Raw genomic sequence first — 24,000 nt, 5'->3', positions numbered from 1 at the left:
TAAGAAGCATCAACAATAAGGTTCACAATTTACATGCCATGCTAGCCACTCACCTCCCTGATATTATGTGTCTATCAGAAACATGGCTCAAACCAGTCACCAAAGATGAAGAGATTCTCCCACCTGGGTATAATATTTTAAGGGTCGATCATGAAAAAAAAGGGGTGGTGGCATAGCTGTCTTGTATAGAAGTACACTCGATATCATAATGAATCCTATCCAACCACCTAAGGTCGCTAATGCAGAGTCAATTGCCCTAAAATTATGCTTAAATAACCAAAAAAGTATTAATCTTTTTGTAATTTACATTCCACCCGGGAATAACTTAGAAACTATGGAGCAAACGCTAAACTGGTTAGCCACTAACTACCCTCAAGAAACCATTGTACTAGGCGATGTCAACATTGACTGGACCCAATGTTCCTCACAGACTAATCCCATGCCCATTAACCTATATGGTTTCGCCCAAAATATAGTCTCTACTACAAGAGTAGGAAATGCTCACCAAAAAGAGAGTATACTTGACTGGATTCTTACCAATAACCACACCCATAAATATACCACCGGGACCCTCCCTAATGATCTTAGTGACCACCCCGTCACATTCATAATAAAACACAAATTTACTAGCACAAACTTTCCCATACATAGACTTGTTAGAAATAAGAAGAAATTTGTTCCAACACAATTTTTAACAGAACTCAAATCCTGTAACTGGGCCAAGCTAAAAATTCTGCCCCTTGATGAGAGTGTGACATTCTTTACTGACACATTCCAAAATATTCTGGACTTTCATTCACCTAACCGACTTATCAGAACTAAGGTACGGATAGCACCCTGGCTAACCAGAGAAACCAAATCCAAAATTAAACTTAGAGATAAGGCCTAGGATAAATGTCGAGCCACTAAGGCACCTCTAGATCGCATTAAATTCCAGCAGCTTAGAAATGATACGAAAAAAGCCAGTACCCTGGACAAAAAGAACTATTTCTGTCACCTCTAAGATAAACACCAAAATAACCCAAAGAAGTTCTGGGCAGGCTTAAATAATCTCCTCCATCTAGGGAAATTGTCTACTCCTACCCCTGAGACACTTACTGGTAAAAACCCAGAAGAAGTAGCATGTCCATCATCATTGTGTAGCAAATGTCTTTATGCAAGGTAGACAGCATGCTGCATAGTGGAGGTGAGGATTGTGAAGGCTGGTATCGCCCATCCACGCATGGCCATTACCCCTTAAAGGTGATATGTGATCCAATATTGGTCACCCCAGTGCTGTATATGTCTGTCCAATGATCTCCATGCTCATGGATGGCACCCTGTCATGACATGGGTACCTCGTATGACTATCCAAGGGGCCTGGAGACGTCACCAAGGCAGGGAGGTGTACTGCACAGCACCACCCCTTACACAGTGTCCTTAATGTTGACCACAGCCTAGGTGGTAGTTAATGGGTACAGGGATGTTCACCTAGCGGTGACAATGCTGATATCATCCATCAGAATGTGCACATATGTCACACACCTCACCCACACAGCCCATTCTGTATGTTGTTCACAACACTGACACAGCTATTCCTCATAGGTCACGGCCATTCACATCCTTACATACACAGATGCCTAACATTTGTCTGTGTGGTATGGGCTACAATGAGGGTGGAGTACAACACATTACCCTGTTCTACTGTAGCTGGCACTGGTGTGATAGGCACATGTCACTCTGGCACCTTTTGTAGTTGTGAGTCTGTCAACAGGCACTGGTAGAACACTCCTGTGACATACAAAGGTATTTGTAATCAAACATCCGTACTGTCTTGTACATCTGTACTGCTAACATCTACAGTGATAATGGTTCATGGACATGCACACCATACTCAGCAGGTGCCACCCATTATGACTGTTCACCACTTGTGGGTTGATATTATCCAACACCCTATCTGTATTGTATGGTCATGCTAGGCACTTGTTCAGAACTTGAGCATGTCATAAGCTACTGATTGATATAGCACCCATTCCACACCATTTCCCACAGGTACACTGGCTGTCCTAAAATTTCCAGCTTGCTTATGGTACAACAGCTGTTGTACACACGTAACGCACATATCCTGTGAGACATGGTTGTATATACAGGCATGTCCGACTGTCACATACCAGTGCTATTGCCTATCTATATGATGGATATGTCGTACATGTGGCAATAGAGCAATTGTCTCATGTACACATTCAATGCTCACCTCCCAACATATGACATTACAGCCTGTGGGGGATGCACTTATGCAGCCCTGCTGGGGGTAATGCTGTCACCAACCCTGGCTGCACCTGACAGTCATGTGGGGATGTGTAACATTCGCAACACACCCTACTCATCACATAGTCTCACATGATCTCCACCACAGGCCACACATACAAGGACAACTTGTGCAGTACCTCTCCATACTCTGTGAAGGCACCAGAGGCAGCCCCCATCAAGGAACACAACATCACCAACTTACAGCCCACAGACTCATGTGTGCCCATCACATACAGCCAATAGGGTGTTATAACATACACAACACACCAGTCATAGGTGAGTCTGTAGGCGGTCACACTGCAGCTCCACACAGCAGGCTACACAAGGCGATAGTCGCTTACATCTTGCTGTCGGGTAACTGGTTCTGCAACATAACCTATGCACCCATGCCACACCTCACCAGGTATGATGTGACTGTCATTCTCCATGTTAGTGTGACTGCCCTGAGATGCCACTTCACAAACTATGTGTGCAGGGACATGCAATAGCTCACCAGTGTTGTAGCCCTGAAGGTGTGGGCCTAGCCCTGGGGAGCATTATGCATTCATCCGGACCTGATACCACTGTACAACGACTGACTGTGTCACTTCAACAGTTGCCTATGCTTCTGCTGTAATTCCACAGGCATCTGGTATCTGTCCACTTTGACTGACCTGGTCAAACACAATGCTTTGGCACAGATGACCTGCACCTGTCAGCCCTGTGAGTACAGATCACATGTAAGGCTCTTGCTGCTTCTATACTGCCTGTCTTGCACAGTTTCCAATAACAGTCACCGGCAGAACGGGAACTGGCAAGCAGGACATGGGGTCATGTGACACATTGCTTGCATCTTCCTCTGTGACGCACGCAGGCAAGGCACACCTTATAATGCACCACTCCAATATCTCTGCAGTGACTGGGACCTGCCTCTAGGCTCTGCAGAGCACACCTGCAATGACAGGATATAGACAGACCATACCTTTCAGGCACAAACTTGGACCGGCACACCCACAGCTGGGTGTTCCCATATCCCAATATGTTGTACACACATCCTGGCTAGTTAATTAGCACAATGCATCAGAGGTGCTCCACGTGCAACTAACTGTGTCCTGAACCGCTATATACATTGTAACAAGCTACAGATTCAACAACATACCCCACAGTTACCAGACCTCATTTGTTGGTGTACTGGACAGCAGGGCTCAGACAGCTACTACTGATGTGTGACTGACACTACCACACACTTAACTGGGATAGCCACTCATGTACCGACACATCCATGAGTCATAACCTCCACTCGGGTGGATCAACCCATACACACCACCTCCAAGACCAACATTAACCTTGACATGAACACTACCAACATGTGACTGGTGTTCCACACCTGGGGTTATCCCCTCATTGGTGGATTCCAAACATATGCTAATCAACCTTGTTAGCCACATCCCGGCACCACACCCTTCATGGCATACACAGTACATGAGTACTACAACACCTACTACAGACGTCTTATGACAGCGGTTGTTAACGCCATGACACCCGTGCAGATGGACAATGCACTTACAAATGCTGAAACATACCCCAGTGCACTTCATTAGCATGTACACGACTGCATGGATCATGCTATTCCACACAGAGTCATGATGGTACACACCAGATAACAGACGCCACTCTGGTGGTCACGTTCCATGGACATAATGTACAACAACAGGTGGAGGCTGTTGCACAGTGGTGTACAATCCCATGGGTGGGGTAGCTCACTGGTCAGCCTCGGTAGGGCCACGGGATCCCTCATCACATACCCCAAGACTAGCTACGTAAACATTACTGCGAAACTTTCTGGGGTGTACCACAAAGCATTATGGTGGTATGTCAGTAGTCATTGGCAACACCCACATCTGCTCTCACATACAACAGTCACTCAGGAACATTACATACCCAGGTGATGTTGGCAACATGCTGGCGGATGGATTCAATGCTAACATTACACCCTCTCACTCACTACAGGGCCACAATCCATGCAGGAACATTGCGGTGTCCCTGCGGTCACACCTACACAGTACTAACCTGCACTCTATATGTCCTGGGACACTGGCCCCATGTCACCTTCCAAAGTCCCAGGCTATGATGTCCACAAACCTCTGGATGACATGTCTCCCCACTAGGCCACCATATTCAGTAATAGCCTTGTATCAGACACTGTGGCCCCAGAATGGCACACAGCAACATTTATCACACTCGACACAGGTGGCACCACAATGCACGAGTGGGACTATAGATCTACACACCTGACTGGACTGTTCTGCACGTCTATGGGGCACATCATCAAGGACGTCATTCACAGAGACATTGTTGGGCTCCGGTCCTTTGATGCCACCCGGGTTGGACTTGTTAGGGCCAGAGCATGGCCCCTACACCTGGTGGACTCCTTTCATACTGTTACCAGGGTAGTTGATGATGGTACGGGAGTCCACACATCCTACATTGTCCTCTCATTGCCTTTCAGCACCGTTCTCCATTCTGGTATTGACAACATACACATCCACCTGCACATCGTACCCTATGTCTCAGGATATTATGTAACGTGGCTCATGGACAGGACACACACAATGAGGGTAGCATACCATAGTACCTACTGCATTTCAGTTACATTTGCCATACCACAGTCCTCAGTCATTGGGCCCCTCATGTTTAGTATATGCTTCCCTGAGGTACAGGCTAGCACAGAGGGACTTTCCCTGCCTAGCTTTACAAACCCCTGCATACAAAGCGCCATGACTGATCCACCAGCTGATACTGACTCCATCCATACAGGTGTCACTGTGACAGATACCTGATATGAATATCATGGCCTCAAGCTGCATGACACAAGGTGCATGAACATCAGCTTTGCATTACACCATTCACCCACTGACTATCATATAGGTGGTAGTCCCCTACATACATGTCACATTGTACATGTTTGTAGTACACACGTATGTCGCACCCACTCCTGTGGTTACCGTATTGCCACTGTGGTGTGGATATCCTTCTATGTGGCCACACTTATCTGTACTGGGTGTGTAGCTGGTACATAGGCACCCATTGTACCTCTGAACTCAAGACGTCTACACACATTCAAGGGTACACCACCCCATTTAGGGTGTACCTTACACAACAGCTACAGCTTTACATACCACACCATTAACACGCCATGACATTTATTGAGCTCCGACAGTTAAAGTATGCGGCTGAACTACGGACACCACGTCTGTACACATTTGCATACTACATACTCAGGGGTGACCTCTGCTGAACAGACAGGGCCCATGTCCACAACAATATTAATGAATATACTCCACATACACAACATAAGCAAAAGCCACTGTGAGCAACATGCTCATGGATATGTGCACACATGCAACAATGAGTGGGATGTGCTTGAGGGTTACATTCCCAAACCGGTCACTCGCCTTGCTTTGGAACATGAGTCCTATGTACATCATGCAGGGACATTCAGTAGCACTGTTCATGTGATACCTCCCTTGGTGGTTGGGAGACACATGTACGCCAGGGATCACTGCAGTGGCTGTACTGTGCAGAGGTGCAGGTAACACATGGCTCTGCTGTTCACAGGACACTACCCTAGAGAGGTGCCACTGGTGTGAACACTGTAGTTGTGCTTACACATAGACTTGCCAGACTACATAGTACCCCACTATGAACCTGTGAAGCTATTACATGTCCTGTGTGCATGGTTAATTGGTAGCCCTTCCATTTAGATTAGCTATCATGCTATTGCAATGTCCCGTGCCTACAAGCCATTATGTATCCTGTTATTGTACATGCCAATAGACGATACCTTTGGTATGCATGATATGCCTGTTATGCTGTGTAGAATATCTATATCTGACATATCTACCTACAATACTATACATTACACATATTTCACATAGTATCCCATAATGCAAAGCATACTTGCACAGCGGGACCACCTTAGACATGTCATTGTAGTTACACATGCCTACTGTGACAGTATATCAACATATACTATCCCCTGCTATGGCACGTACTTGTTGGACATACCCTACCACTGACGGCGGGTTGTATGGAAATGTTCTGTTTAAAGCCCTCATGTAGCATCCCTTGTGGTGTCTGTGATGTGTACCTTGAGGCCCATTGCTGGACGCACAGTTTCTACATGCTTTAGTATGCTCAGCAAGGCATCACTACATAAATACCTTTTCCTACTTTATGCATTGCGGACACTTTTAATCAATGCAAACCAGGCTATACATACAGTAAATAATTAATAAAAAACATGCTATACAGAAACTTACATACCGAGTGTTCTACATACCTTGTTATCATTACAGACTTTTGTCTCTATCTCTCTCACACTGCTTAAACAGGTAGTTTGTATGAGCATACGGTTTGAATGTCTAGCAAGTCATCCTTATATACGTCAATACCTGTAACATGTGGTTTCCTCCCACCAACTGGTGTTCCTGAGTGACTAATTACTTGCATATCAGCTGTGCAGCTACTCCATTCACCAATTACGTGCCAACAGTGGGGTATAATTTAATTCTCCACTTGGGCATTGCCCATTTGCCCTACCTTCGGGGAGACGGCCTGTATTGTGTTTTGTTATGTGTAATTGCAACTGCTATGCATAGAGACAATTATACTTTGGATTCATGTCCCCCGTGGATTGTGTGTGACAGCTAGAGTATGTGGTTCAACATGTGGGTGTTCCTGTCATCCCAACGTCTGATAACGGACTATTGCAAACAAAACCTGTAACATCGCCGTTTGTTCCATTATATAACGGCTGCAATTTTGCATGGCGCCTTTAATTGTATCTCTCACAAGGTATGTTGACGGTTCTGCAGATGTAATTGACTAACTGGATGTTTGTGCTGTTATTGCAGTCTGTATTGCTATAGTTTCTAGTGTGGGGGATGTCGGTGGGTGTATGTAGCATATACAGGTTTGTGGGGCTTGCATTTCTACATATTCCAAATATATGTGTGTGGGCTCCGTCCCTAATTAAAGAGCTATCAGTTAGTAGACTTATGTTACGGGATTGTACATTGGGCCGTTGTTAATTGGTTTCTATATAGTATGCAGGTGAGGTTGATACGTCCATACCTCTGGAATTGCAGTGATATGTAAAGGGACATGTCTAACTGACAGCTATCCTGTGTATTTCTGTCCCAGATATTTGCAGTCATTGCGGTTGTGTTGGTAACAGAACCTCTTTGCCATGGGTTGCCACCTTTTCATATGGCCATTGTTGGACACTTTGCGGGATGCACAGTGGTGTTTACAGGCCAACACATAGCCACGGTCAGTACACAGGTTAGCACATACTTTTATCCTCAATACATACCTATTGTGGGACTTTGGCTACTTATCATATTGCATGTAACATTTACGTTTCTTACATACAGGCATAACTATTTAATGCAACTATTACATTATATATGGGACATATTAATGTCCTACAATCCCGGACATTTGCCCTTTGTAATGTTTTATGTCAGGACACACCTGCCCAGGGAGGGGCTGTCCCTCCTAATGTGGGACAGGTGGTAACCGTATGCCTACGGCTAGCTATACCCACACCTACCATAATGATCTACCTCCGAGTTGGCACTAACAGACACATGATGCAGACACACACACACATTACAGTCACACGGAGATGCACACGGCACCCTCAACACACACATACACAGACTACGGCGCTCACAAACACAGTTGAACACAGTACCTACGTGGACCGCAACATCGGCAGCGGTAACTAAATGTCCCTTCATATCATCATACTCTTACTCGCGGTTGTACTGCTCTGGTACTGTGTTCTTTCGGTCTTTCAGCCTCGTGGTTATGCATGCCGGTATGTTACACATTCCATAGTTGGCGGTATCCTATTTATTTGTACCCCTGAGGTGTTATGAATGTCGTTGACCTATCTATATATATTTGCAGATATCACTGACTCCGTATATATCAACATATATCACTCTATCGCCCTTTCTATCTGTATTATATATATATATATATATATATATATATGTGTATATATATATATATATATATATATATATATATATATATATACGATGGGGAAAGTGACAGGCAAGTTACACCTTTCATTGTGTACTTGTTAGTGTATACAGTTTCCTGGACTCCGCACGTTTGTGTCTGTACCTGTCACATTACACACCTGCCATAGATTAGGGTTACCAGCTGTCCCACTCTGCGAGGGACAATCCCTCTTTGGGCAGTTGTGTCCTGCAAAATATTTGTGAACATGGCAAATGTTCTGGGATTTTAGAACATACTTATTTCCTATAGTTTATGTAATAGTTGCATAAAACAGTTATTCTGTATCTGAACCACCTATATGTTCTAGAAACAGAATAAGTAAGTAAACATTACAAGAATGAGCTTTTATCTAGGCAAAACAGTGCAGTTCTGCATTTCGTACTGGCCGGGTGTATGTGTCGGCCTGCAGACATCTGACGTATGTCCCACATTGGTCATTTGAAGAGGTGGCAACCCTACCATAGGTACATCTTGCCTAGCAATAGTGTTAGGTGATTCTATACATGATTGCGTGTTCTACAGCTGGCAGTGGTCGTTTTACCCTTCAGAGCAGGCGCTATTAGTACAGGGGTGAATAATGCTGGTTTCACCTGTTCTGGACATCACTGACCGTGATCTGCGCGATATTCGGTATAGCTTATCCCTGTTTCGCTCATATCCATATAGTCATATTTAAACATTGCTTACCAGCAGTGGGCAATGCATATTCCTGGTAACGTGTGCTAAACATGATCTGCTGACCTGCATCCAACATGCATTACTCGTGCCTTCGGGATTACGTTACATCCCTTGCAGGACGTGGGACCAGGAACATGCATGACAATCACTGCATTTAACATATGGCCATCTGGGATTTGTGCACGTGTTATGTTGTTTTGTACGTGGAGTATACTACGGCTGTTACTCCATACTGCACTCACATGGGTAACTCAGTTAGTTTACATATTGATGAGTCCAGTTAATGGTATGTCCATGTGATGTTTACTGGATGTGCTCTGGCACTGAGTAAGTATATCTCAGTGAGCCAGACACGATACTGTGCTACACCTTCAAATGACCGTGGGTGGAGCATGCTGGGGTGACGAATACCTGTCATGGGTACACCACATGCCTTGACTCAACATCCATGATTATATTATGTGCAGCCCCTCATTAACGCAGCAGGGACTCTGTGCTGAGTGTGTGCAGTACAGTGTTTACACACATGTGCTCCCACGATTGCCTCTACTCCTCGACGCAACAGTTGGTTACTCGATGTTGTGGCAACAGCGGACACTTTTTGCCCCATTTGGTGTATGGCCTCTGACAGTCGGCCGTGAACCTACTGTTGTACCTGGGAACCTATACACACAGCACCACCATATGGTGATAGGCGCATGTACTGTTCAGGTGTTGACATTCCCTGTTCCTACAGCTGTTGTGTGTACAATGTTTGAGGGCTGCCTATGTGGGATTCACACAGTGGGCCACCTATACATTACAATTTATAGGTGGTTGTGCTTATGTGCCATCCATTTTACTGTGTGTGCAGGTGGAGAGGTGTGTCAGTCCGTAGGGGCCTACACTGTCAGAGTATGTGCTATACGTTCCCTCTTTGCCAAGGCGTAGGCATATTGGGCACGCCTCCGTCTGCCTACTGGGGCTGGCACAGTGTGTTCGTGGTCTGAATCCCTCTGTGCCTGTGATGGCCTTGGCAATTGCGGTGGGCTATGAGAACCTTCACCATTTTGTCCCTGCTGCAGCTGTTTCCGCAGGATCATATGTAGCATGGCACATACTATGACGATGTGGGCAGATGTGCCTGGAGAGTACTGCAAGGCTCCACCAGATGTGTCCAAGCACCGGAACCGTGATTTCAGCATCCCGAACACACGCTCTATGATGATTCTGGTTTGTGCGTGTGCCTCATTATGGCGTTCTTGCATGGGTGTATGCGCATTTCTGATGGGAGTCATCATCCACGGCTCCAGTGCATAGCCAGCATCCCCCACAAGGTGGCCATGTGGGATGTCCCCCCTGACAAATACCTGACACAGCTGTGAGGCATGCCAGATATGGGAGTCATGGTAGCTTCCAGGGCTGCCAGCACACACATCCATGATAATGCCCTGGGCATTGTACATGACCTGGCAGTTGATGGAGTGGAATCCCTTGCGGTTTATGTAGCGCCTACCATGCTCACCGGGTGGTGACTTGATTTGTACTCGCACCCAGTACCTCCGGGTAGTGTGCCACATGGTGGAAGTGACGCATATTGCTGGCCAACTCCTCCTGAGTTTGGGGGAAGTATATATGCTCATTGGCATGTGGTAACATGGCATCCAGGAACTGGTGTAGTACCCTGGATGATGATGCCTGTGAGATCCCCATTATATCTCCAGTTGGCCTTTGAAAGGTACCTGTGGCTAGTATTCTCATGCTTACACATACCTTCGTGTCCAATGGGATGGGTTCCCCTCTGTTGTTTCTGGTTCTCAGGCGTGGCCGGCACAGCTCCACTATTTGCTGTAAGATGTCCCTGTCCACCCTGTAACGCTCTACTATCTCCAGATCATGTAGCCCCTGGTAGGTTACCCTTGGTCTGAACACTCTTCTCCTCCTCCGGGGCCTGCGGTGGTTGTCGGCATCATCCTCCACAACACCGTCAGTCTCTAACACATGCTGATGAATCACAGCTATGGCAGCTCCCAACATGTACATTTTAAAAGTTCCCCGTGTGTTTACACCTATGGTGCAGTGTTTGGGAATTCCCAGGTGGGTGTAGGGTGCTTTCACACTTTATACTATTGTGCTGTGAACACCGATGATGTCATAGCGTGTGTATGTACAATCGTAGCTACAGGGTATCTTATGTGTTTTACTACCGGAACTACTATTGTGGTGGCTTTGGTGTTGAATTACATTTGGCTGCCGTAGATTACCTCTTGACCTTCCTTTTACATTTCTGCACATTCCACCTACCATTTTCTGGCATGCATCCAGCAGCCTGCTTTCATTTGTACTTTCCTAGACCTGGCATATCTTGCGTAATGTGTGCTATTGCCAGTCTACTGTCGGTTTGCTTTGCTCTGCTATGACAGATCTCCTATCTTTGCAATCCAATGCCTCCCCTATCCTGTTTTGCAGGTTTCTGCGAGCAGACAACAGCTGCCGTTGATTGGCCGCCGTGTGTTTATTGGTGTTGATTGCTCATTAGTACGCCAATTACCCTACTTTGGCATTTCCTTCTTTTCTGCCCCTGACCTTCCTGTTTGTGCTATTGTTCGCGCCGTGTGCATCCACTTACTGGGTTTCGGGCACGTTTTCATCCCGTACACATGCGCTTTTGGGCACCATGTGTGCTCTCAACTAAACGATTCTATACCTTCCTCCCCACCCCTGTCCTGCAGCTTTGCTTAGCAACGGCCAGGCCAGTTTTCATTGCTCCAATGTGCTTGCTGCTACGGTGGCACACCCCTCTGCTGATGAAATGTATCTCCTCTGAGCCACTCCTCGGTATTATACCTCTGCGCCGTATGGTTCAACCTTCATCCGGCGGGACATTTGCGATTCAGTATTATTTGCCGCATTTGCATGGCATTGACTACTAATTCATAGTTACCACGCCGAACACTGTCGCAGGCCCTTAGCAACCCTTGCACCTTGGTTGTGGTGTTCCATGCCTACCATTGTGCATTATGGTGTAAACCTGATTTGTATTACATTGCGATTTTATGACATTTTTATATATTTTCTTTATGTTCCAGTTTGCGCACACATGCCCTGCGGTTATACTGTGTGTTACTGTGGACATGACATTAAATGTTGTTTTTTAGGTGTTGTGCATCTTTTCTTATGCCATTGGCTGTGTATTTAGCCATTGGCATATGTTAACTTTGTAATACAGGAGTCTGGTCCGCTTCCAAAACTCCGATGTTCTGTTTGGGAAAATGTAAACTGTGTTTTTTGGTTTACATTTCCGTGGGCTTACGCTACACCTGCACCACTTCATGAATCACTATCTGCCTTCATTTGCATGGTGCGACACTGCGCATGGGGTGATTAGCATGGGAGGATGAAGTGATTTTTAATGCTGCACATGAATGGAAAGAACATCTGGGATATTATGTAAGATTTGAAGGGTACATTTCCATGTAGACACCCAGTATTCTGATTATCAAACATGTGATGTCATATATCTGGCCCAGTGTAAAGATTGCTGCTCATTCTATGTGGGCAAGACTAACTGCTGATTAAAAGATAGGATTTTAAAACATGTCAGCAATACTCTTAGGCAATGCTCATAAGGCTTTATATCAACAGTTAAGATGAATGCTGGGCACACGTTTGTTTTTATGGTATTACAGGTTATGAGACTAAGTGTTAGAGGTGGTGACATTGTAAATTTAAATGAATTTAATGAAACAAAGTGGATTATTGGACTAAGAGCTGACAGAGCCACTGGTCTGAATGTAGTCATCCTCATTAAACCCACCCTGAAGAGGCGGAGGGTTCAATACTGAAACAGTATTGATTATTATCTTTTTAAATGTGAATTCCTTTTTGTGTGAGTTATCTGATGAATGGTTAAGCCCAAAAGTGTTTATCTGTGTTTGTTATTTTAATAAATAATTTTATATTTTATCAGCCTGGTGGTCTGGTGGCTTTTGTTTATCTTCATATATGATGTGGGAAGAGGCACTAGCAGAACAGGCAGCAGCCCTAGACAAATGTGGTCTTATGGTGCTTATCAGTGTCTTGTTGTCATAACAAAAAGAAACAGCAGCAAATTTTCTACTTTGTTGGAGTTTGTTTAGTCACAGATTTGTCTTAAATGAAAAGAACCAAGCACTAGCACCAGGGTGTAGAAGTACAAAGCACTGACTGCACACCAGATGACCTGGGTTGGAATAGTGGCTCTGTATGGGTATGCCTATGGTGGGGGAAATGAATGCTTGGATGCTTCTTACATTTCATCCCTAGCATAGGCTTGGGATGTTCAGGGAGGAGTTGCCTATAGAGGGGACTGATTGGGGACCTTAGCTGACTCTTTGCTGAGTTATAATGTTATGCCAGCCCACCCACATTGCACAGCTGCCCCAAGACATAAAAAGGCGTGTGCACAAGGAGGGAGGTACACTCCTCAGTGCACGAAGTGGGCGAACACACTTCTCAGTGCACAAGGTGGGGGGATACACTCCTCAGTGCACGAGGTGGCGGGATACACTCCTCAGTGCACGAGGTGGCAGAATACTCTCCTCAGTGCATGAGGTGGAGGGATATACTCCTCAGTGCACGAGGTGGCGGGATACACTCCTCAGTGCACGAGGTGGCGGGATACACTCCTCAGTGCACGAGGTGGCAGAATACTCTCCTCAGTGCATGAGGTGGGAGGTAGTACACTTCTCAGTGCACAAGGTGGGGGGGCTATACTCCTCAGTCCACGAAGTGGGGGGTGGGGGCTACACTCCTCAGCAGTAGCAATATGATGCTTAACTAGTAGCCTCAATCTCCTTACCAGCCCCAAGCAGAGGCTGGAAGTCCAGGGAGTAGTGGAGATTCCTAGCAGACCCACTGGATGAAGAGGGGCTCTGAAGAATACAGATGTAAAAAATAAATAAATAAAAGCAACCAGGCTGGTCTGGTTCTTTGGTTCTGTCCATATAGTCACTTAGTCAGCTATGTCCATCCAGGGTCTGTTAGAGGTTTAGCCCTTTATTTCCTCCTGTCGGAAGAACTGTCAGCTGTACAGATTGATTTAGGCAAACAGCTGCATTCAGTTTAGGAATAATGGGTTAGTTCTAACCTCCAGCCTGACACCGTGAAAATTTGCAAAGGCTTTGCTGCACACTAAGGCATAAAGCTCAGAACTCCTGCCTGAGATCAGCTTTCTGCTAATAAAACAGCTTCTTTGACTACAGAACTTTAAAACCACAGAAGATGATTGGTTTAAAGTATGGCTATGTTGATTTTCTGGCATACCATTTAAACACCTGCAGGCAAGGGGCAGAACATGACAAGATGTCTAAAATGAAAAATTCCTTTCATGGAAATTTAACTATGGGGTTAAGAAAAAAAAGTTCAGTTGCTTGAGACATTTACCATAACATATGATGACTGAATTGTTTCCATCTTCACAGTATATAGTTTAGTTATACAGCCACTGAGGCAGGTCTCCGCCTCCTCTTTTTTTCCCTGACTATTAAAAAGATGTAGCTGAAAAGGTGAGACTGGCTGTTTGCATAATGTATGCAAGGATAGCCAGCTCCCTTAGGATGACAGTGCTACATTCCAAAGCCAAGCTCTCATATATTCCCATAGAATGAAAGAAAGATTATATAGACCTCACAAAGGTCTGTTATCCTAAAGTTATAATAAGTCAATCTCTACCCTGTCCATAGCTTCAAGTGGAACACAGTGAAATTGCCTCTCTGTCAAACAGCATCACTTTTTTACCATTATGATTGTACTCATTCAGCCTATGCCTGCAAATGGTCCATTGAGACCAGTACACCACACTGCTAAACAAAATGAAATAAAAATAAAATACTGTTGAGATGGTCAACACTGGGCTGCACTAGTATGTTCATATGGATATTTCCTCCATAGAGAATCGCAAGGCATACAATGCAATAATTACAATATCGTATTTGGTTTGCCTATCAGTGGTCATTTTCCAAGCAACAAGTTGACCCACAATAATGTCACAGTGGCAAACCATATACGAAATATGGCTGAAAAGACTTCAGCCATTATTTGTACAGTAAATCATGGCACACTGTTTTCCTGCCATTATGTTCTTTCCATACTAACTCCATCTTACTGCCATAGAGGTGAAAGACAGGCTAAAGAAGATTTAGCAAATTCAGCACAAACTCAACTCCTGCCTGCCAACAATAAATGCAAACACACAACAAAGAATAATCAGGACTGGGAGGGTATTTTACGGAAAGGAGAGAGGAAATCCATTTTGAAGACAGGTACTACTCACCCATTGACTTTTACAATGAGTACATCACACAATTGTACTAAAATGTATCACTGTCTTGTCTTCACAGTATCTGAATGGGAAGAATACCAAACTATGTAACCAGAAGCTGGGTGGAGGCTACAGCTAGTGTACTTCAGGCCACCACATATCAAAACAACCTCTGGCCTTGAAAACACAATTCGGCTTGTAGTGCTTTACAGAGGCATGGGCCATAGACCATGATATGTCACATGGAAACATCTGCCACCCTTGTAGAATGGGCTGAGAGATTCCTAAAATGGATTTCCTAGAGAATTAAAACAAACTCCCATTCAACCTGCAATCCATATTAATACTGTGCTTACAAAGAGTTATGTATGTGTAAAGGAAGTAAACTCAGCTGGTCTAACGCCCTCACACCTCTAGTACCTTGCAGAAGCCATTTTGCAAGGATTAACCCCCACCCCCAATACATCCTGGTGATTAGGACAGAAAGAAAGGAGTTAAATCTTTTGTTTTAATTTTAGGTGTAGGAGAGTAGTTAGTAAGAAGCAGTCACTCTTTGTATGTTAGCATAAAGTCCCAGACACATAAGGGCTTGAAGTTCATAAACTCTTCTGGCTGAGGAACTACTACAGGAAAGACCATTTGGCAAGACCAAAGTTTTAATGGAATAGGTCCAAAATGAGGGAAATTAATTAATTTTTGTAGATAAAAATGAATTCCTGTCTGGTTTTGTCCCCATAAGAATGATAGTGCTTGAAACACTTTGCATTGAAGCTACCATACCAATGGAAAAGACTAACTGCTTGATTTAGACTGTCTAGTGAAAGACTGCCTGTGCCTGTAATTAACTTTTTGTAGCTGTGGATCCAGTCCATATATGCAAGGTTAGCCTGCAGAGCTCATATGACTGAGTACTCCCTGCTTCTTTATGCACCACACTAAATCTGAGCTGTCTGTGTTCACCTGCAGGACACCTAAAGTAAACTGAATGCTCTTAATGCTAACAAAATTGCCAACATTTCTTTTGGAATGATTTCCATCTTTATTTGCAATGGAAACTAAGTCTCCCGAGCTGTCAAGAACTTTGGTGCATACTTCAGACAAGGTGAGATGAATCTGAAGTCAAGATCTGCATGGACTGTCCCATGTAGCTTTTTAGATGACTGCATGATACCTAGAGGCAAACAAAAAACTTCTGAAAGAAATTACTCAGCTTGGGTTGGAACCTTATATACAGCATTATTTGCGGAAATAATCAGTAATCTCCGCACGGAGTAGGGATACAGGTAACAAAATAAAGCAGTGTAAAATATCTTGGCCTTAAAATATTTTCGGTATTGAGTTATATGATAATAGATGTAAATGATGGATAAAGATAGAAAGTCATTGGACAGATGGTTGGGAAAATTTGTTTCTTTATCAGGAAAATGAAATGTTGTCTGAATGATATGCCTGCCCCCTTCCCTATACTCCCAGGCATATTTTAACACAACTTGATGGTGGGAAAAAGCTGCAGGAAGGGTAGAGACAGCTAGAATTATTAACAGATTGTAGTAGCAGTTATGTCTGACTTTGGTATACACACCACAGTTTACAATCGCTTCTCATTATTAACTGGAATGAGAGCTAATCCCCTCCTCCCAGTCAGAATGGGAACTATCAGGGGGAGACCTTCTGTAAAAATGAAGAGAAATCCTAGGTAGGTTGTCCACAATGGCAAAGGCAATACTACACATATGGTTAGTATGGGATCTAGGGCTGGGGAATGGCTATAAAGGAAAAAAATCTGTGTCATATCTGAATCTACTAAACGTCACAATAATGGAGACTCTAGGGTGTCAACTAGTTAGAGACCTTACAAGAGAAAGAGGTTTACTAGGCTTTTAAAAAAACTAAGGGATGAGTTTCAGATATCTTAGCAGACTTGAACAGAGACACGAAACACTCTATGAGGGGTCTTCACTGAACCTCTCCTCTTACACATGCTAACTCCAAAGTCATACAACAGTGGGGGGAACAGGACCATCCTGCAAGGGTGAATAAATTGAGCACACTTCTGCAACCTCAAAGTGCACATGTTTAACATAAAAACAAAGGCTTCATCCAGAAAAATAACCTTTCACCAAATGGCAGTTCTCCCATGATATTGTCTCGCTAAATGACTTTTAGATTTGAACTGTAAAATGCAGGACAAGGTCAGACTCCCACTTATGTGAAACTCAGCTCCTACTCAAAACAGTCTCCACTGGGTGCACAGATTTTCCATCTGCTTTTCCCCATGTTGCTATGTGCTTGGGTTCAAATAGCCCATGTTGGCTTAGACCATGGCATAGCTGTGATCTCCCAGGCTTTCTGCTAAATGCTGTATAAATGACCATAGTCTGCATACAGCAGCTTATTTGTACTCAGAAGCACTAGAGTTACTGTGTTTAGAAAATGGTTAAGAGCAGGAGCCAAGGACTGAACCTTAGAGTACCCTGGCTCTAACTAACAGTAAGGTAAATAGGTATAAGATTAGGCTGTGTGCACTGGGGTAGCTGAGGGAGGAATGAAGGCAGAAGTGATAGAAGGCCAGAGTACAGAGTGGATGCTAATAATTTAACATAGGCATAAACAATAACCATTAACTGTGAGGAGACAGAGAGATAGGGAATGTAGAGTAGAAAGAAGGGCTAAACAGGGCAGGCAGAGCTTTTGAAGCAAGATAAGAGGTGTTTGGGTATGGTAATAAAGAATATTAATGTCACAGAGAGAACATGCAGACAGTAATGGCTGAGGAAGGACTCAGTATAACACTTAAGTGGCGAACAGAAGTGGAAGGAGAAGGTAGCTGGTGCAGAGGATTTTGGCTATGAGCTGTTAACAAGCTACTTTTTGTGGAACATGGTTTGATTCCTTCAGCCTTCATTTGCCAGCTATGTCACCCTGCGCAAGTCACTTATCCATACAGTGCTTTGGAGCAATTGGGTCCTTCGGCTAGGAATTCAAGCTCCTAAATGATCTCCTGTACTGTATCGTACTTCGTAGCTAACTATAACTGTGATAGGAGCCAAAAAAAAAGCATTGAAGCAAGAGCAAAGGATGGGACAGAGTACATGACAGTGACTAGGACAGAAGGAGTAATTAGCAGAACACATTCACTGGAATAACATATGTAGGAGGAAGAATGTAGAAAACGGGCGAAGGAGGCAGATATAAGGCAGACCAGGTAAGGAGGGATAAATAGATTATTGTACAACTTATGTATTACCCCAGCTACACAAAAATTATTGTATTCATCTACCACTCAAGAAAATTTGTGTTTATTCTGAAATGTTCTGCGATAAGTGTATATACTAAAACTGGAATGATAGAGAGATGATTACCACAGCTCCTGCACAAGGATGGTATGCAAATTTGTGAAACGGCCCATATAAGGGGTTCATAGGGTGGTACTAGGCTATCGGCCCTAGGGCCTATACAAGCCTAGCCATAACAATTCCCTGGCTATTTCTTCCCACACTATTTACTTTCCTGGACACCTGTTTAGCAGGGTGACCGACATGATCCCCGGGGTGAATTCCCTTACTCCCATCCAATCGTCAAGGTTCCTTTTGAAGAGGGGCAAAGAGGCGCTCTGCTTGACATGTATGGGCAGTCTATTCCAGAGTCTGGGGAGTCTCTGGGTCAGGAACCTATCCCTCCAGCATGTTTTGTTTATTGTGATGACAACGTTTAGATCCCTGGAGCATGTGGCTCTGAGGGATTGGGATTTCTTTAAGTGTAGCATGTCCAAAAGCTCTGGGTTTGACATGGCCTTTTATGTTAAGCAGAGATCGCCTCTGAGTAGACGATATGCGATAGAGTATAGCTGGAGTTTTTTAAGGCAGTCAGCGTATGGCATCTGCTTTAGGCCTGTGATTCTTTTAGTGAGGTATTTCTGCGGCCTTTCCAGTTGTTGCAGATGTCTTGTTTGGTATAATGATTAAGTTCTTTACCTCACAGACACAAAGTACAGGCGTTGATTCTAACTTCAGATTATTGGCTAGGTTTAAAATGATCCTTCAGGGCAGTTAACCTAGTATTCACTTATGAACCTATAAACACAACTCTATAACGGAGAGCCAAAAGAGATTCCTGGCTTTACAAGAAGGCTTCTGAAGAATATGGCACTCATCTCAAAGGGGATGGGTTGTTAATGCATGTCAACTCCCTAGACTGTGCCTCACTGATACGCAGATTAAAAAAAAACAGATTTAGGGCTTGCTCACAGTGGGCTGTATAACTCTACCATGCACAGTAAAGACATATATAGTAAGTATCTGTGCGAACACAGAAACGCTGGCAAATACTGCAAAGAGCTTTCTCTAACAGGAACATAAGACAAGCTTGTCATCTAGTTGGTTAAGTAATTCAACAGTTCTGGGAGTGAAACAACATGAGGTCCATAGAATATTCACATGTCCAAAAACAATGCATTTTCCATTAAGCCAGAAAGATTTTCTAATAGATAGCCTTCTAGCTTCTTTTATGATCTCAATCACTCTTATTGAAAATGTTAACTAAGCTGTTTCAAATTAAGTGCAACTCCTCCAGGCATGAACTGTCGAGAGCTGAGACCTGAAGTCCTAACTCCTAGTTAAAAAGGTAGTGTTCTGCAGAAGGGGAGAGATATACTAGATCAGGTTAACAACTGAAGAAGCAATGTAAACTTTAGTCGACTTGACCATTCTGGTGGTATAAGAATTAAGTCTGCAAAGTCATTTTTTTTGTCTTTGACCAATATGTTCTACACCAAAAGGAAAAGTAGAAAAGCGGATATTTGTCTTATAAGGTACACGATGAAGATAAAATGAACAAAACTTGGGGGTATATAAACACTTTATTTCACTGCAAGACAATTATTCTCAAGTGTTTGTCAAACAGATGTTACGTGTACAATAATGGATCTGTCCAAATGCCACTCTTAATTCGGTGTCTGTGATGCGGTAAAGAGGTCTGCAAGAGAATTCCCCCAACCACCACAGGATCCTGCCCCAATGGCTCCTTTACCTGCAGCCATTCTACTTATTTGTTACATGGGGCAGGTGTTGGTCATTCTCAGGGTAGGTGAGAGTCCTACAGCCCATTTGTTCTTGCCTGGAAAGCCTAATTGGCAAATCTGTTCCTCCTGTGGTGAAACAGAGTACACTCACAGATGAGTAGGATTTAGTTGCAAGCAGACATCTGTCTTCTTAACAGTCTTCAAAAGGGGTGAGACATCCTCTAGACCAGTGGTCTCCAACCTTTTTTGCACCAAGAACCGGTTTTATGTAAGACAATTTTCCGGGGACCAGCCATCGCACATGTGCATAATAAAACATAATAAAGTGCATAATATTTATTTATTTATTTATTTATTTATTCATTCAACATTTGTTTACTAGGGAGGTCCAACTGGACTAAAAGTGCATTTTCAGCCGAGGCCTAGGGAGAAAAGCACCAAAGTACAATAAAAAGACAGTCTGCAATAATTACCAAAAGTGTACATTCTGCTTAATAGCATAACATTGATCTAGTTAGTACATAACAATAGCAATAGTACAGCAAGTGAGAATAAGTACAATTGCAACACGAAGCATAACCGTCTGCATAACAGCATAACATTAATCTTGTTAGTATCTAGCAATAATAATAAAACCTTCAAAGTATACATGAGGTAGTAGTAATGGAGTCCATGGATATAACTGTAAGCAAGTGCAAAGTCATGAGAAATACAATTTTGTCGCTCAACTTTTATGCCAATAAATGTTTATGTTGATTTTTGCTGGCTTCATTTTCAGTCTCTGCTGTGATGCAACAGGTGTTTTTCACACTGTAGTTGCTGTTTTACCTGTCCGGGTTCCTGGTTTGTGTACAGTTCTGCCACTTCTAATATAGTTGAAGTAAATACAACTTGCCATAATTCAGAATCAGTGGGAGCTCTGAGCTTGTTTTCCTGTAACAAGATGGTCCAATCTAGGGGGTGATGGGAGATAATGACACCCGAAGTGTGTTCCTTATGTCCAGTCTTCTCTGCAATTTTGTTTTGGTTGCTGTCATTGCAGAAAACCCTGCTTCGCAAAAATAGGATGCTGGAAATGGAAGCAGAGTTTTCAGTGCTTTTGTGACAATCTCAAGATATCCCACCTTGACTTTAATCCAAAAATGTTGGCAGAGTTGAAGTTGTCTCAAACATACTTTTAAGCCTACCGTCATTTGCAGTTTCAAGCAGCTGATCTTCTTCCAGCACTGACAAGGTCAATTCCCCTAGCTTGTTCACAAATGGGTTGCGGATCCATTCTTTCCCAGTTTGTGGATCTTTTGTGGTTGAGAAGTAACACTCAAACTCTTTTAAAAGTAAAGATAGGTGATCGTGCACCAGTTGGGAGAATGAAAGCCCAGGCTCAGTCTCTTCCAAAATCCCTGCTAATGTTTGAAACATGTCAAATATCCCTATATTCACTCGCCGTCCCCACAGTTCCAGTTTGGCTTTGAATCCAGACACTTTATCTGCCAACTTAAAGACAGTTGTCCTTCTCCCCTGAAGTGACAAACTGAGTTCATTGAGCAGGCTGAATATGTCACACAAGTAAGCAAGTTTTGTGATCCATTCTGTGTTACTGAAATGTGCTGCCAATGGTGACTGTTTTTCTAAAAGAAATCTCTGGAACGGTTCTCGTAACTCAAACACTCTGGCCAGTGATCTACCTTTAGAAAGACATCTAACTTCTGTGTATAAGAGAATACATTTGTGCTCTGCGTCCATCTCCTCACAAAGCTGCTCGAACAGCAGTGAGTTAATGACATGTACTTTGATGTGGTTAATAACTTTAATGACATCATTCAAAATGTAGTTAAGTTCAGGTGCCATTTTTTGGCTAACCAACATTTCTCTGTGAATGCCACAGTGTGTAGACTCACATTCAGGTGCAACTTCCTTGACTCGAGCAGTGAAACCAGAAAGCCGTCCAGTCATGGCAGCAGCTTCATCCGTGCATACTCCGATACAAAAGGACCAGTTCAGTTTACCTACCATGTAATCATTCAAAGACTTGAATAGTTCTGCAGCTGTGGTGTTGGTTGGCAAAGATAATGCACATATATATTTCAGGGGGAAGTACATGAGAATATGTTATCGCACATATTGCCTTGTTGTCAACATCAGTAGACTCATCAGCCTGGATTGCGTACCATGGTGACTCATTAATCCTGTCTAACAATTGTGCCTCAATGTCCTCTGCTATTTCATCAATTCGTCTGGTGACGGTGCTAGCCGAAAGAGGAATCTGTGCTACTTTTTTAACTGCAACCTCTCCAAAAAGTTCACGACAAATGTTCTTAGCAGCAGGCAAGATCAAGTCTTCACCAATAGTAAAAGGCTTCTTAGCCTTAGCAATACGGTTAGCCATTAAGTATGATGCTCTCAGTGCATACAGATTTGTTGATGTGGTGGCCTTCAGTAATTGCTTCTGTCCTTCATGGTCACATTTTTTTCTTTCAAAAAAACTCCAAAGATTTGTCTTTTAATGCAGGGTGCTTAGTCTCCATGTGGCGAAGTAGTTTGGAAGGCTTCATGGCCTCATTGGATAGCCGGTCAACACATATTATGCAGAGCAGGCTTGGAGCATGTGAATCACCAGTCACGATACAGCCATAGTTTAAGCAGGACTCTTGGTATTTTCTTTCAAATGCAGCTTTCTTTTTAGTGGCAGTCAGAGTCTTCTGCTGCCTCATCATCATTGGGTCTTTCCCCTTTTCCAAAGAAGCTCTCCAGAGACTTTTGTTTTTTACTCAAAATGAAGGGGAAACAAGTAAACAGTGTAAACTGGTAAAACAACAAATGTTACACTAGTCCAGGAGTAACTGCCATTAAAGTAATTGATTCAGTAGGTCTGAGATGAGTTCTTTCCGTTTTCACAGAAAACATCATCAGACAAAAACCATTAAAAACAGGAAAACCATTTATAAACTTTATATTATATTAATATAAAGTTTATATAAACTAAGTCTTCCTGTTTTTAGTGGTTTTTATCTGATGAAGTTTTCTGTGAAAAACGAAAGAGCTTATCTGAAACCTATGGGATACAATCACTTAATGGCAGTTACTCCTGGAGTAGCTGCTATTTGCTGTTTTACTCATTTTACTTGTGGGGGGGGGGGGGTTGAGAGGTATGGTGGAAGTAGGTAAATCTATACTGAATTAAGCTTTAACAGCAGTATTTAAAATATGTCCCATATTTGTCCAGATTAAATGTGCCAGAGTTTGAGTGGTATGGTCAAGGCAGGTAAAGCCAATGGCAACCTTTATTTAAGATTTAACTGCAGTATTTAAATTAAAATATGCCCCTATTATTTGGTTCGGTCCAGATTTATTATGCCTTGGGTTGAGTGGTATGGATGAGGTTCATAAATCTGTATTTTTTTTTTTAAGTTTTAAGAGCAGTATTTACAGTCTGTTATCTATATTGGTTTTGTCCAGATTAATTGTGCCAGAATTTGAGTGGTATCGGACATACCTCTCAGCTGTACAGATTTTTGCAGAATGTCCATATTTTTGCCTCATATTTTTTATCTGTCCCTCATAAAATTTGTGATTTTCTAACAAATGACTGGGATGATTTGATGATTGACGTCACTAAATAATGATATACATTTGTGTTTCAGACTTCATATCCTTC

The 24,000-nt window shown here is 43.3% G+C and overlaps 1 protein-coding gene and 1 non-coding gene across 2 annotated transcripts in view; one reads left to right on the top strand and one right to left on the bottom strand.

Annotated features, from left to right (window-relative positions):
- NUDT6 (nudix hydrolase 6) overlaps window positions 1-24,000 on the bottom strand; it is a 360,277-nt gene that overhangs the window by 307,230 nt on the left and 29,047 nt on the right. The gene's annotated exons all lie outside the window — the stretch shown is intronic.
- On the top strand, window positions 18,635-18,740 carry LOC122793831. The gene has a single exon (XR_006363559.1). It is a non-coding gene; the product is annotated as a U6 spliceosomal RNA (small nuclear RNA).

The sequence above is a fragment of the Protopterus annectens genome, chromosome 2.part0 (assembly GCF_019279795.1).
Source record: "Protopterus annectens isolate FY-2018-M chromosome 2.part0, PAN1.0, whole genome shotgun sequence".
In the NCBI taxonomy this organism is placed as follows: domain Eukaryota; kingdom Metazoa; phylum Chordata; order Ceratodontiformes; family Protopteridae; genus Protopterus; species Protopterus annectens.
Note: the sequence above shows the minus strand (reverse complement) of the source record. Positions and strands in the feature narration are given on the sequence as shown.